This window comes from Chlorocebus sabaeus, chromosome 14 (assembly GCF_047675955.1).
Source record: "Chlorocebus sabaeus isolate Y175 chromosome 14, mChlSab1.0.hap1, whole genome shotgun sequence".
In the NCBI taxonomy this organism is placed as follows: domain Eukaryota; kingdom Metazoa; phylum Chordata; class Mammalia; order Primates; family Cercopithecidae; genus Chlorocebus; species Chlorocebus sabaeus.
The window spans coordinates 52,484,670-52,500,131 of NC_132917.1; positions in this window are offsets into that span (position 1 = coordinate 52,484,670).

Sequence of the window (15,462 nt, forward strand, 5' to 3'; positions counted from 1 at the left end):
AAAATAGTACCCAAAATTAAAGGAACAGTAAGTGTATTAATAAAAATATTTTAAAAGAGGCATTACTTTTTCCATTCAAGCCAAAAATTTGTATGCCGTATAAGGAGCCTTATACAAGGAGCCTCCTTGTCTTATATAAGATATCATTTTAAATAAATAGTGTCAAACTTTACATAAATAGATAGATAGATAGACTGATTGATATCTCAGCTATTAAGCTATACAGGGTACTTTATATGTGCCTAAGATCATCAAAATAACCCTGCAAATTAGACAGTGAAGATTTTGAGCTTTGTTTTATGAATGAGAAAAACTTTTACAAAGAGAGTCAATGACTCACCAAGGTCATATAGTCAGTTAATAAAATTATACTTAAATGTGTAAGCAGACAGGCTTTTCATTCTAATATATCTTGGGTAGGATTCCTTTCTCAGTTCCTTTCTGTTAATAGCTGAGAAATGTTCTAACTGAAACTCCCTGAGTTTCACTTTCTTCGTATCTAAAGTGGGACTACTATCTAATATATAAATTTTGGTGAAGGTTAAATGAGATAAGAAATATAAACTTTCCAGCACAGTATCTGGCACTTAATGAGAGCTCAATACAGATATTTTGGTTTATTGTTTCCATATAACAAAACCCCCAAGATTCAGTAGCTTATAAGAACAAAAATCATTTATTATCCCTTGAGAGTCTATAACCTAACAGTGTTCAATTAGATGCTTGTGCCACAGGTTTGCTGAGCTGTGGCTGGTGGACGATCCAAAATGGCTTGCTCATATGACTGACAGTTAAGCCTGGTGTGTTAGCATGGAGCTCAGCTGGGGCTGTAGCCAGATCACCTCGGTTTTACTCTATCTTGTCTCTGTGTGACGTGAGCTTCTCTCGGCATGGTCAAAGAGAGAGTATTCCCAGTGCACAAAAGCAGAAGCTGATGATCTCTTCAGGCTCAGTCCTTGAAACTATACAGAATCATTTTCTTCATATTTTGTTGATCAAATAAACGCATAAATTCAGCCTAGATATAGGAGGAAAAGGAATAAGCTATGCCTTCCATTAAGAGGTGGGGCAAAGAATTTATACCTACTTTTAATCCACCATAGTCCTCTCTATAACCAAAAATTATTTACATTCTTCCCACAGGCAAAAATACACACACCTTGTGTCAGTTTTCTAGGGCTGACATATCAAAGTGCCTCCAAATGGGTGACTAAAAGCAGATATTTACTGTCTCTCAGTTTCAAAGACTGGAAGTGAGAAGTCAAGACGTCCACAGGACCATGCTCCCTTGGAAACGTGGAGAAGAGTATACTTTCTTTCCTTTTCTAAATTCTGAGTTTGTCTGAAACCCTGGGTGTTTCTTGCTTTGTAGGTGTTTCATTCCAATCTCTGTCGCTATAATCACATGGCCATCTTCTCTGTGTGTCTCTTTTTTTCTTAAAAGCATACCAGTCACACTGGATTAACGGTTCACCCACCCTACTCCTTATGACCTTATCTCTTTATAATCTCCTATGACCTTATCTTAACTAATTACATTTACAATAACCTTATTTCCAAAAAGGGCCACATTTTGAGGTATTAGTGGTTTGGGCTTTAACATATGTTTCAGGGAACACAATTCAAGTAAAACATACCATCTCCTAATTCCCTACAAAGTCTGATCCCCTTACAATATCAGACTCTGGCTCAGCATCAAAAATTATATATATAATGTGTGTGTGTATGTGTGTATATATATATATAATATAAATATAGTCCAGATTTTCTTGGTTCCTATGCTTAGGTGCGACTCCATGAATATAGTCATTTTCATTTGGAAGATGTGGAAACTAAATTGATGAGTCATTCCACCTCGGGACAGCTCTCCAGGTGACCTTGACTAACCCAGTTCTCCCTCATTTCTTGCCTATAGTTCTCAAGAATAACTGCAGAATATGCTGGGAATGCAACATCCTGAGATAACGGAGTTATCTTTTATGTTTTGTTCCAGTCACTCACTTCCCATCACCAACAGGATGTCGTCCTTCAATGCTTTAGCTCATCGAGTCACACGACCCTGAGGTATATAACCCAAGAAGGTAAGTTTCTTTTCCAGGTTCATCATCTGTGGTGCAAGTGGGGCAGATGCAGTCAAGACCCTATCTGCACCAGTCAGCTTTCTGTGCCTTGGCGGGATGAGCTCACCATAAATCTTAGGCTTTTGCCGTCCCTTGCTGTCTATCTGTAAATAATAAATCCATTTCATGCAACTTGCTGCATATAAGTGGGTGGTATCTCACTGGACTCAGATGAGTTGGTAACCAGTGCACTGTGGACCTGCTTCACACCACACAGCCCTCAACAGACACAGCACACAGATAAAATGAAGTTAGGATTATTACAATAAGCACTCCTGTTATAGGAAATGAGAAGCATAGGACAGTCACTGGCTCACATCAATTGTGGTATCCAACTGGATACTTTTTATCAGTTCCTCCTGCTCTGGGGAAAGGAAATGTTCCATATGTTTGTAACTAGTTTTCTCAGCCTTCTTCCTTTTATTTTGAATTTTTTCCCATCACTTTTCATCCAAGCTGGTACAATCCCTTTAAAAACTCTATGGGTTTTCTACGCACAAACTTATAAACCACTCCATTAGACAAAGCCACACCTACAAAAATCCCCTTCAAATCAGGCTCAAGTCTAGTTTTGGATGTGAGTCAGAATACTATAGGAAGACATTGCTAAGAATCTTAGAGGCCTTTTTGTTTATCTGAAAGGCACTAAGAGGCTTTGCTGTAAATATTGGTAAAAACTTAAAGGCACCCTGGATTTGATCCTGATGTTGGGCCACATTTTACTGACACTGCCCTGGACTGGACCCTTGCCCTGGGGCATTTTTTTATATTGAGAAACTTGGTGGCTGGAGATACAGTCCTGAGCCCTCTATATGTCTTTTATAGTCTGCCTGAAAATTATGTAATGCTTTCTTGTGCTTACCGTAGGGAGCTTTAAAAATCCAGTTGTGACTTTCAAGATTCTGCCTCAAAATCTTCTTAATCAGATCCAAAGTTGATTAGGTAGCTTTTCTATCCACCCCATGGGCATATAGAACTTTTTTTTTGTCTGTATATAACTATTTCATTATGCAAAGAAAATAGAAAAGTAAAAAATTATCCATTTAGCAAGTTATTATGAGTTAATATGGGAAAATAATGGGTCTGTAGTTAATTTAATGTCTATTTTTTAAATAAAGCATGTCTGGTAAGATTCCTCCTCATCTACAAACTGATCTGTAATCTGGGTAATTTTCTTTAAATTATCCTTAACTTGTTTAAAAATAAATTTGGAGCTAGTGATTTAATGAGGCACTTTATAATATTTATTCCAAATCTACAGTTATGATTTTGATAGTCTATAATAATGTAATTGGATATTTTAAATCTTAATCCCAAAGAAATTACCTATATACTTTAAGGTTTGGGTATAACATTCCCTCAACATATACTTTTAAAATAATGATGATAATAATGGTAGTAATAATAATAATAACAGTTGACATAAGATAAGTGCATACTATGCTCTAGACACTGTTCCTTGTTCTTTGCCCTAATTAATACATTTAATCTTCAATACAACCTAAGAGATAGGTAGTCACTATTATTATCCTCTACATTTTACTGATAAGAAAACTGAGGCACAGGAATGTTGAGCAATTTGTTCAAGGTCACACAAGAAAAACCAAAGTCAGGATTTCAACACAGATAATTTAGGTACAGGGTTCACAATTGTAACTATTAGTATTGAATGAAATTTATATGCCACAAGCACTTTGCCAAAATTAGTAATGCAAAAGAATGATTAAACAGATCCTCAACTCCCTAGGTGTTTACATTCAGAAAGAGGTTATATACATGACGCCAATTATAATTCAGTATTATGCTTGAGGAAATAAAGGTAGATATACACAGAGTTACAAGAGTGAGGAATAGATATGCGAAACTCTGGTGGAAGAATGAGCTAGAGTTTGGGATTCAGATAAATTTCATATTAAATAAATTATGTTTGAATTCAGTCTTAAAGAATACATAGAAATTCACAAGACCCACAGAATTAATGAGAACATCTCAACCAAAAATACGTGAAGCACATATTAATAATGCTTTCTCAGGAGTGAAATATTAAGAATCACCAAATATTAATGAGCATACATCCATTCAAAGCAGTTTAAGTAACAAATTTAAATTATGACCCCAAGCCTAATAAACTCCATTAAAAATAGATATGATATGTTCAGTAATTTTTTAAAAGGCAGTATGTAAAAATTATATATTCATTGATTGTGAAATAAAAAACAATTTCATCATAAAATAGAATGGAAAGAATCATAAAGTGTAGCAAGTAAGGGACTAACTTTGCTTTTTTGTTTAAAAATGTAATATTGTAATGAGATTTACAAGGCAAAATGGGCATGCTATAAACATAGTAACGGGCATGGAAAAAGATAGTTATATTCCTCTCTTAAGAGGCAATGATTCTCATTTATTGCAGTACATATAAACTTAAAATATCAAGGATATTAAATGCCATTATAAAACAAAAGTTTCACAGATGGTGTGGTGATGTGGATGAGTAGAAGAAAAGATTGTAATAGAAAGTTATAAATAGATTCCATGTTATAAAATTTAGTATGATATATGATAAATGAAGCATCACAAAATAATGTGACAAAACAGGATTTCTGTAAAATAAATGAAAGCCAAGGGAAAGATGACTTTATACACATGCACTAAATCATATTTACATTACATTTTATGAGAAGCAGTGGATACATATAAAATTAATTCATTAGAATATTAGAGATTATAGAAGCTAGTGTGAACAGAAATAGTATGTGACTATTTTCCTAGAGGGATCAAGATAAACTCAGGTTATTGTTGTCAAATCGATTATACACCTCACAAGCTTTGAATTTATTCTAATATCTAGGATAAATAAATTTAAAAGTGTATGTCTGAGACTTGTTCTTTGTATTAGTCCATTCTCACACTTTTATAAAGATACTACCCGAACCTGGATAATTTATAAACAAAGGAGCTTCACTTGATGCATGGTTCCACAGGCTAAACAGGAAATATGGCTAGGAGGCCTCAAGAAACTTACAATCATGGTGTAAGGCAAGGAGGAACCAGGCACCTTCTTCACAAGTTGGTAGGAGGGAGTGTGTGTAAGAACAAGGAAGTGCTCAAACTACACTACAAGGCTACAGTAACCAAAACAGCATAGTACTGGTACCAAAACAGAGATATAGGCCAATGGAACAGAACGGAGTGCTGAGAAATAATACCACACATCTACAGCCATCTGATCTTTGACAAACCTGACAAAAACAAGAAATGGGGAAAGGATTCCCTATTTAATAAATGGTGCTGGGAAAATTGGCTAGCCATAAGTAGAAAGCTGAAACTGGATCCTTTCATTACTCCTTACATGAAAATTAATTCAAGATGGATTAGAGACTTAAATGTTAGACCTAATACCATTAAAACCCTAGAAGAAAACCTAGGTAATACCATTCAGGACATAGGCATGGGCAAGGACTTCATGTCTGAAACACCAAAAGCAATGGCAACAAAAGCCAAAATTGACAAATGGGATCTCATTAAACTAAAGAGCTCTGCACAGCAAAAGAAACTACCATCAGAGTGAACAGGCAACCTACAGAATGGAAGAAAATTTTTGCAATCTACTCATCTGACAAAGGACTAATATCCAGAATCTACAAAGAACTCAAACAAATTTACAAGAAAAAAACAACCCCATCAAAAAGTGGGCAAAGGATATGAACAGACAGTTCTCAAAAGAAAACATTCATACAGCCAACAGACACATGAAAAAATGCTCATCATCACTGGCCATCAGAGAAATGCAAATCAAAACCACAATGAGATACCATCTCACACCAGTTAGAATGGCGATCATTAAAAAGTCAGGAAACAACAGGTGCTGGAGAGGATGTGGAGAAATAGGAACACTTTTACACTGTTGGTTGGATTGTAAACTAGTTCAACCATTATGGAAAACAGTATGGCGATTCCTCAAGGATCTAGAGCTAGAAGTACCATATGACCCAGCCATCCCATTACTGGGTATATACCCAAAGGATTATAAATCATGCTGCTATAAAGACACATGCACACATATGTTTACTGTGGCACTATTCACAATAGCAAAGACTTGGAATCAACCCAAATGTTCATCAGTGACAGACTGGATTAAGAAAATGTGGCACATATACACCATGGAATACTATGCAGCCATAAAAAAGGATGAGTTTGTGTCCTTTGTAGGGACACGGATGCAGCTGCAAACCATCATTCTCAGCAAACTATCACAAGAACAGAAAACCAAACACCACATGTTCTCACTCATAGGTAAGAACTGAACAATGAGATCACTTGGACTCGGGAAGGGGAACATCACACACTGGGGCCTATCATGGGGAGGGGGGAAGGGGGAGGGATTGCATTGGGAGTTATACCTGATGCAAATGACGAGTTGATGGGTGCTGAAGAGTTGATGGGTGCAGCACACCAACATGGCACAAGTATACATATATAACAAACCTGCACGTTATGCACATGTACCCTAGAACTTAAAGTATAATAATAATAATATTAAAAAAAAAAAAAAAAAGAACAAGGAAGTGCCACACTTAAAAAAAAAAAAAATCAGGTCTCATAAGAACTCACTCACTATCATGAAAGAGCATGGGGGGAACTGCCCCCATGATTCAATTACCTCCCAATGGGTCCCTCCTGGGACACATAACAATTATGGGGATTACAACTCAAGATGAGATTTGAATGGGGATACAGCCATATCATATAATTTCACCCCTGGCCCTTCTAAAATCTTATGTCTTCACATTTCAAAACAAAATTATGTTTTCCTAATAGTCCTCCAAAGTCTTAACTCAGTCCAGCATTAATCCAAAAGTCCAAGTCCAAAGTCTCATCTAAGACAAGGCAAGCCCCTTCCTACTAGGAGCCTGCAAAATAAAAAGCAAGTTAGTTGTTTCTAATATACAATGGGGGTACAGGCGTTGAATAAATGCTCCCATTCCAAATGGGAGAAACAAAACAAAGGGACTACAGGCCCTATGGAAGTTCAAAATCCAGCAGGACAGTCATTAAATATTCTCCTTTGACTCCATGTCTCACATCCAGGGAACACTGATGCAAAGGGTGGGGTCCCAAGGCCTCGGGCAGCCCCTTCACTGGCTGGCATTGAGTGCCTGAGGCTTTTCCATATCCACAGTGCAAGCTGTCAGTGGATCTACCATTCTGGGGACTGGTGGACAGTTGCCTTCTTTTTACAACTCCACTAGGCAGTGCCCCAGTGTGGACTCTGTGTGGGGGCTGTGACCTCACACTTTCCTTTCACACGGTCCTAGCAGTTTCTCCATGAGGGTTCCACCCCTGAAGCAGACTTCTGCCTGGACATCCAGGCATTTCCATACATCCTCTGAAATATAGGCAAAGGTTCCCAAACCTCAATTCTTGACTTCTGTGCACCTGCAGGCCCAACACCATGGGGGTCAGCAAGGCCTGGGGCTTGTACCCTCTGAAATAACAGTCTGAGCTGTACCTTGACCCCTTGTAGTCATGGCTGGGACACAGCGTGCCAAATTCTAAAGGATGCACAGAGCAGCATTAGGGCCCTGAGCCCAGCCCATGAAACAGTTTTTCCCTCCTAGGCTTCTGGGTCTGTGATGAGAGGGGCTGCCTTGAATGTCTCTGACATGCCCTAGAGACACTTTCCCCATTGTCTCAGTGATTAACATTGTGATCTTAATGACTTATGCAAATTTCTGCAGCTGACTTGAAGAAAATGGATTTTTCTTTTCTACCATATGGTGAGGCTGCAAATTTTCCAAACCTTTATGCTCTGCTTCCCTTTAAAACATAAGTTCCAAGTTCAAGCCATCTCTTTGTAAATGCATATAACTGAATGATTTTCAGAGCACCCAGGTCAAATTTTGAATGCTTTGCTGATTAGTTTTGTTTTGTTTTTGTGTTTTTTCTGCCAGATACTCTAAATTCTCTCTCTCAGGTTCAAAGTTCCACAGATCTCTAGGGCAGGGACAAAATCCTGCTAGTCTCTTTGCTAAAGCATAGCATATGTCGCCTTTACTCCAGTTCCCAATAAGTTCTCCATGAAGTTTCCCTCAGCCTGGACTTCATTGTTGACATCACCATCAGTATTTTGGTAAAAACTATTCAACGTATCTCTAGGAAGTGCCAAACTTTCCTACATCTTCCTGTCTTCTTCTGAGCCCTCCAAACTGTTCCAACCTTTGCTTGTTACTCAGTTCCAAAGTCAATTCTACATTCTCAAGTATCTTTATAGCAGCGCCCTATTAACTCAGTACCAATTTACTGTATTAGTCCATTCTCACATTGCAATAAAGATATTCCCCCAAAATGAGTAATTTATAAACCAAGAAGGCTTAATTGACTCACAGTTTCACAGACTTAACAGAAAGCATGGCTAGGAGGCCTCAGGAAACTCACAATCATGGTGAAAGGTGAGGGGGAAGCAGACACCTTCTTCACCAGGCAGCAATAGGGAGTGTGTGCAAGAATGAGGAAGTGCCACACATTAAAATCATCAACTCTTGTGGGAACTCACTCACTATCATAGGAACAGCATGAAGGAAACTGCCACCATGATCCAATCACCTCCCATCAGATCCCTCCCTGGATACGTAGGGATTATGGGGATTATAATTTGTATTAGGGTTCTCCAGAGGGGCAGAACTAATAGGGTAGCTATATATACAAAAGGGAGTTTATTAAGTAGTATTAACTCACACCATCACGAGGTCCCACAAAAGGTCATCTACAAGTTGAGGAGCAAGGAAGACAGTCTGAGTTCCAAAGCTGAAGAACTTGAAGTCTGATGTTTGAGGGCAGGAAGCATCCAGCATAAAAGAAAGATGTAGCTGGGAGGTTAAGCCAGTCTGGCCTTTTCACATTTTCCTGCCTGCTTTACATACTGGACACGATGGTAGCTAATTAGATGGTGCTAACCCAGATTAGGTGTGGGTCTGCTTTTCCCAGCCCACTGACTCAAATGTTAATCTCCTTTGGCAACACCCTCATAGACACATCCAAGATCAATAATTTGCATCTTTCAATCCAATCAAGTTGACACTCAGTATTAACCATCACATGTCCACCCCTTGTCAACTTGAACCCATACACATCTTCTGAGATCATACATAATCTTCAAATAAAGACAATAATAAGGTCATAATTATGCCTAACATAATACAATTATCCTTCATACAACCAGAAATGCACCAATCCCCCACCCAAATGCTATTACATAAAGTTAACAACACTTAAATGCTGATATGAAGTCAATAAATCTTATGTCACATGATAAAGAAAAATGAAGGTATTTTCTTAGAATAAGTGTATGCCTGCACAAACATGTTTTTAACAAAAGGAGGCGGAAATACTCATGACAATTACAGTCCCCATTTCTGCAAATGATCACATGGTCATAGCTAGTATCGATGACTAATTTCTTCTACTACGCATTCTGTGTTCCCTTTGCCTTGAGCAAGCACCTCAACCAGTCACTTTTTTTTTTTTTTTCCTGCTGGAGTGACCCAAACCATCATTCCTGAAGGGTTGTTGCCATTTGTAGTTCCGCCTGAATTGGGCTATTGTAGTTTCCCGTTGACATTAATCACAGGGCATGGAAATACTAAGAGATGCCCTAATGGATCTCCTGTATTTAATGCATACTCTTCCTTACCTCCATTGTGGAGTAGTAGGCTGATTTTATTTTGATAGTCCAGGTTAATCACCCCAGCCAACACTGTAGCTCCCTTCTTAGCCTGTTGACTTAAAGGTAGGAGGAGACCAAAGTGTCCAGGTGGCAACCTTAACTTCCAGTTTAATGGAATCACTGCTGTGTCTCCTGGTGGCAACATTCCTTCCTCTGAAACTAAGACCTCTAGGTCAGCAGAACGTAATGTCATGGGAAGAGGAAGCAGAAATTTTGTTAGTGGATCAGTAGGGGTGATGGTGAATGGTGTCACCTCCACTTCCACCCCTTGATTATTCCCAGACCTGTGAATCCTGGCTATGGAGAAACAGTACCATATATTGGATGCTGATTCAGAGCATACACAGCCTTTTGGAGAACTTTGTACCAGCCCTGCAAAATACTGTCACCTAGCTGGCATTGTACTTGTGACTTCAAAAGATCATTCCACCTTTCTATCAATCCAGCTGTTTCAGGATGATGGGGAACATGGTAAGACCAGTGAGTCTCATGAGCCTGAGCCCACTGCTGCACTTCTTTAGCCATAAAGTGAGTACCTTGGTCAGAGACAATGCTGTGTGGAATACCATGATGGTGGATGAAACATTTTATTGAGTCCACAGATGATATTCATGGCAGAAACATTGCTTGTGGGATAGGAAAACCCATATCCAGAGTAATTTTCTATTCCACTGAGGACAAACCTCTGCCCTTTACATGAAGGAAGAGGTCCAATATACTCAATCTGTCACCAGATAGCTGGCTGATCACCCCAAGGAATGGTGCCACAACGAGGGCTCAGTGTTGGTCTCTGCTGCTGACAAATTGGGTGCTCATCAGTGGCTGTAGCCAGGTTAGCTTTGATGTGTGGAAGTCCATGTTGTTGAGCCCATGTATAACGTCCATTCCTGCCACCATGGCCACTTTGTTCATGGGTCCATTGAGTGATGACAGTGGTGGCTGGGGAAAGAGGCTAAGTGGTGTCCACAGAATGAGTCATTCTATTCACTGGATTATTAAGACACTTCTCTGCTGAGGTCAAACACTGGTGTGCGCTCATATAAGATACAAATATTTTCACAGTTTTTGATCACTTCAGAAAGGTCTCTACCAGTCAGGGAGCCAATGTGGGGGTTCTGACAGCCACTAAGTATGTCTGTGCCAATTATGCACTCTGGCACTGGGGAAGTGAACACAGGATGAGTCCAGGGACCCACTGTAAGTTGGACCCGAGCTAAAACTTCATTAATTAGCTGACCTCCATAAGACCCTACTTTAACTGCAGGACCACAGTGATGTTTTGGGTCCCCTGGAATAAATGTCAGCGCAGAGCTAGTGTCTAGTAGTCTCCAAAATTTCTGATCATTTTCCTTTCCCTAATGCACAGTTACTCTGGTAAAATGCCAGAGGTCTTCTTGGGGGAGGATGGAAGAAAGATTAGCAGCATAAATTGTCAGTGATTTAGTGGAATCCTTCCTCCAGGTGACCCAGCCTCACCTTCATTCAAAGGGTTCTGGATCTGTAAACTGGCTCAAGTCTGGAAAGTGATTAAGAGACCATGATTCTCTGCTTTTATAATTCAAATTAGCCTTTTGTCTATTCGACCTGGAATTTTTCTGCTTATATAAATTAAGTAGGAATGCAGTAGGCTTGCTATCAATTTTACTTCTAGGAACACTGTGATTAATTAGCCAATGCCAGAGCTTTACATGAGTCAGACTATTCTGATTGCTGTTTTGCTTCTGCTGTCCACTATGGTAGCTATGTTCATGTTGCCTTTGAGGAGTGCCACCACTTGACCCCTGCCACCTCAGGATTCAATTATTCCCATTGTATTTAAATTTTGTAGTTGAGTGACTGCTGTTCCCACTATTAGATCTGACACACAGAGAACAGCAATTACAGGACTCTGAAAAAATGCAGGTGCTGCCCTCACAAATATATTTCTCAAAGTATTCATGAAGGGTATGTCTTCTGGATCCTCCCAGCTGGGATGAGTAGGTCTAAGTGACTAATCCACTCCACCATCCCAATCTCCCTAAGCCTTTGGATCCCTTCCTCTTCATTAAACCAAGGAAGATCAGGCATTTCCAGTTCACTCACAGTAAGCCATCTTTTAATCCACCTTACAGCTAACCAAGTAACCAAGCAGATACCATTAGAAACTTTTTAAACTCCCTGAGTTGCAACATTAAATGCAGAATCCCTCCTTAGTGGGCCTGAATCAATAAATTCAGCCTGCTCCAACTCTATGTTCCTTCCACTATTATCCCACACCCTTAATACCCATTCTTATGCAAGTTCTCCAGATTTCTGTTTATATAAATAAGAAAAGTCAAGCAGTTCTGTTTGAGTGTAGTGCACCCCCTCATAGGTCACACTGTGAACCTCACCTCTAGGGGTCCATTAGGACTTTAGTTATAGGCCTAGAATCAAACAGGGGTTTTGGAGATGGCTCCTGAGGAGAATCAACATTATCTTGCCTGGAAACTTCCTCAGGGGAGGCCGTCACTGTTGCCTCAGGCAGCACAGGGTTTAATCTCCTCAGACAAAGGTGGGAAGGCTGATAGCAGCATGGGTTGGGGATGGGGTGTTGCCACTATGGAGGATGGGGAAGTTGTTTCTTCTGGCAAAAATGGTTCATCAGAGTTTACAAGCTCAGTGTCCCCAGCTTCATCAGGGTCCTCCCACATGTCCCCATTCCAAGTTACAGGGTCCTTTTCTTTTCCAGTCAATGCCCTCATTTTAACAGTAGACACCTAGCAAGGCTGTGCATGCACTTTTCATTGCAGGTCAGCTGCTTGCTTGATAAGAGCTTGTGTCTGATTTCCACAATTTAAACTCTGTCTCTCTACAGGAGATAAGACTCTCACTCAGGAAAATCTTAGCAGATTTGAGTCTCAATATCTGCTTCTGAAACCAGGAGACAGAATCCCTGAGTTCATCATTTTCTTTCATCACTTTGTCCAGTGAACTTAGGAGCAACCAACCAACTTCATTATTTTCCATGGGTCTCCACATACAGTCAAAGGTTTTATGTATAGAGTCACTAAACTCCTTGGCTCTTACAAGCAGTGAATCAGGAGTGCCAAGTGCATTTATTTTGCATAACTCTCTAAACAGTTCATAACAAGGACTACCAGTTTTCTCCATACTATTAAAAGTAGAATCCTTAGCATTTTTCATCTAATCATATTAAGCAGCCAAAGCCAGAAACCCCAAAACTAATGAAAGAACTCCCTCCTTACTATTCTTTTCCTCGAGAACCACTCCTGGTACCAAAATCTGTATTAGTCAGAGTTCTCTAGAGGGATAGAACTATGGTATATATATGTATTTTAGTTTATTAAGTAGTATTAACTCACACCATCACGAGGTCCCACAATAGGTCATCTACAAGTTGAGGAGCAAGGAAGCCAGTCTGAGTTCCAAAGCTGAAGAACTTGAAGTCTGATGTTTGAGGGCAGGAAGAATCCAGCATGAAAGAAAGATGGTAGGCTGGGGGGTTAAGCCAGTCTAGCCTTTTCACGTTTTCCTTCCTGCTTTACAACCTGGCCATGCTGGGAGTTAATTAGATGGTACCTGCACAGATTAGGTGTGGGTCTGCCTTTCTCAGCCCACTGACTCAAATGTTAATCTCCTTTGGCAACATCCTCACAGACACATCCAGGATCAATATTTTGCATCCTTCAATCCAATCAAGTTGACAATATTAACCATCACACAATTCAAGATGAGATTTGGGTGAGGATACAGCCAAACCATATCACTCTTTGAAACATTTCCCAGCAATATGTGGACAATGACTGCTTAAAGCGAACTCAGTCAATATAGGAAAGATAGTCTTAGAAAATTTGGAGAACCTGGTCTTGGACATAGAATCTTACAACTGAAATTATTGCATTTAAATAGTACTTTTTAGAGTCTAAATTGTACATGGGACTATACATAGAGTATTCAGCTATACAATTACTATTAAATGAAATTAAGTCAGATTCTGGGAATTTTGGGAACAATATGTAAAACAGAGTACATATCCTAGAGGAAGTTATAATATGGGAAGACATGGGAAAATAGATATGGATATGTGGTGAATGATACAGAAAACAAATACTAGAATCCAAATGTTGAAGGAGTCATATGAAAACACACATTAGGGAGAATTTGTTTCTGCCTATTAAAATGCCAGAAGTGCTATGCCAAAGAAGGCTATATAATAGGTCCGCATGTTAACTAGATTTTTAAGAAAAATCCAAGTTTGGTAAGTAATGAAATATATTATAAAGTCTTTCCAGGAGGAGAAAATTTCATAAGCAAATCCATGGGATCTTGAAACAATGTCACATGGATTAGTTTCTTGTAGCTGTTGTAACAAATTATCACAAACTTAGTGGCTGAATACAACATAAATGTATTGCTTTATGTTCTGTGGGCCAGAAGTCCAAAATCAGTATCACTGGACTGGAGTAAAGTGTTGGCTGGGCCATTCTGTCTTTGGGGACTAAAGGATGAATCCATTCCTTGCCTTGTCCAGCTTCTGGTCACTGCCAACATTACTTGGCTTATGGCTACATCACTCCAATCTATGCCCAGGGGATCACACCGCCTTCTTCTCTTCTTCCGCTTCTTCTGTGTGTCTCAAATCTCCCTTTGTCTCCTTCTTATAAGAATACATGTTATTCACAGTGAGCCCACCAAGACAACCTGAGAATCTCTTCACCTCAAAATTATTTTCTTAATTACATCTGTAAACACACGTTGTCAAATCAGGTAATATTTACATGTTCCACGGATTAGGACCGGATATCTTTGGGGGCCATTATTCAGTTTATTACACTGTGTTTAGCAAGCCTTATGATCAGGCAGAATGTCCAGATTTCTGTGCTTTTGTATTACATTGAGATCCAGATATTTTTTATAGCAATTATTAAAACGTTTCAGCCAGTCATCAATGAATTATATCGCCAAATATTTCTTAAACGCATGACTGTGATTTTCAAAGTTTATTATTTGGCAATTGGAACATTCTATAGCCATGCAACAATCAATTCCTGAATATTTGATTTTGCTAATTTTGCAGCTACATTTCTACTGGAGAAAGGGAGAGAAAAGTGAAAGATTCAGAAGACAAAACGGGTATAATATATGAGGAGCAAAGCTGGGCAAGAAGAGCAGTGAGAAAGAAACAGAAGAGGGGAAAGTGGGAAAAGGAGAATGGGGAGTCAAATTAAGTGTTTTGAAAATAAAACTAATTTTCTAATTAATACAACATATCTATTCTAAAAATTAATATACTATATGAAAATAGAATCAGCCATAATCATTCTTAAAATTTTAATAAATATTCTTTTAAACATGCTAAACAAAGGAGATTTTCAACACAGACACACACACCCCTACACATACACACAGACACACACACACACACACACACATATGAAGCCTGTTTTGCACAAATGGGATCATTTTTTGTTTTCTGTTTTCTTTTTTCAGCTCTTTGTTGTGCAGACCTTCACATGTTAATAAACATGAATATATATAATTAATTATAATAGCATAGTGCTTTAATATCATTTAAGTTTTGTACAGTTTATCACAAAAGTAGATAATTCTTAAATAAATATCTTTTCATGAATA